The 1,315-nt window shown below is 42.1% G+C and overlaps 1 non-coding gene across 1 annotated transcript; it reads right to left on the bottom strand.

Annotated features, from left to right (window-relative positions):
• Positions 1-339: 339 nt before the first annotated feature.
• Positions 340-404, bottom strand: LOC114609835. Its single transcript, XR_003709592.1, has one exon. It is a non-coding gene; the product is annotated as a U7 small nuclear RNA (small nuclear RNA).
• Between the last annotated feature and the right edge of the window lie 911 nt (positions 405-1,315).

Genomic DNA, 1,315 nt, shown 5'->3' with positions numbered 1-1,315 from the left:
GGCTGACGACTTGTGGGATTAGTGTTAATGAGGAACACTTCTTGGAGTGTCTGTGATGATCTTCTCAGAAATAACTGTATTCTAAGGACTCTGACTTCCCAAGGTCCAGCCTCGGCTTGAAGAGGGGTTCTAAGGAAGGGGTGTGTGGGAGCAGCCAGAAGAACAGAAGAACAATTCGAAGTCAACAGTGGTTAGAAGCTGACAGCCTTGTGTTCTGCTCAAGATAGCTCTCCAGAGATCTCCAGACAGCTGAGCTCTTGCTAGAAAAAAGTCATAAAAGTTCCCTAGATAGCTCATGTGTTTTCCAACCAAAGTCAGAAATCCTGCTAGAAAAAAATTCTTGGATTTTTCTGAACAAAGTCAGAAATCCTGCTAGAAAAATTCTAAAAGAGCTGTTTGTTCTCCAAGCTGTTCTCCCTGGGTGGCTCTCTCTTGCAGACCAAAGCCCAGTTTTTCATATTTTATATATAAAATATGTTTATAAATAAATATTATATATATAATTTTATATATCAATTCAGTCATTTACTCCAGATTCCCTTTTGATTTTGCCACGAATCAGCATTTTATGACTTTATGCCATTGATTCGTAGGAAAACACAGCAAGTACATTTTTTTAAACATGGCAAATGAATTCAGAGATCTGCCTGCCTTTGTAAGCTCAAACAGTAAGCTTAGCTGAGTGGGATCTTGCTCTGTGATCACCACTTCCTGAATCTCTTTATCTCCCTCCTTAGTATCTTTCAGATGAGCTGACTCAGTAGTGCAGTGCCTCTCTTCTTTTAGGTCTATGAAGCCCCTCATATAATTCATATTGGGTCGTCATATTTTGCATAGTTGAGAAATTATACATTCTTGAACTCATGTTTTCAGAGTTCTTTGCCACAGCCTTAAGGGCTGTCCTGAAAGTCGTGGCATTTAACATTTTGCTAAGGACATTAGATACACCCTTGCCTGCCCGACTTGCGATGTCTCTGATTATCATGGAGTCATTAACCTTGGCAGATGGAACATTCCTCTGAAGGCAGAACATAAAGTAAAATGTACAAACAATCCTTATGCCTAGCAGCTGTCAGCCCTCGAGGAGGCCCACACCTGTTAGCTCTACTCCAGGGGTGGAAACTGTGTCACACTGTCCCTTCTATGTGGCCATGCAGGACTCGGCACTGACATAATCAGTGGACAAGTCCTTCAATGGCATTATTAAGAAGTGGGAAAAGCACAGCATAGATGGAGGAAGTGGTCTTGAAGGCATTCTATCCTGGGGGCTCTGACCCCTATCACCATTCCCTCTGCCCTGAAGATCTGCTCTCTC

This window comes from Grammomys surdaster, unplaced genomic scaffold (genome assembly GCF_004785775.1).
Source record: "Grammomys surdaster isolate TR1022 unplaced genomic scaffold, NIH_TR_1.0 125984, whole genome shotgun sequence".
NCBI lineage: Eukaryota > Metazoa > Chordata > Mammalia > Rodentia > Muridae > Grammomys > Grammomys surdaster.
The sequence above is the reverse complement of the archived record's forward strand: the minus strand, read 5'-3'. Positions and strand labels throughout refer to the sequence as shown.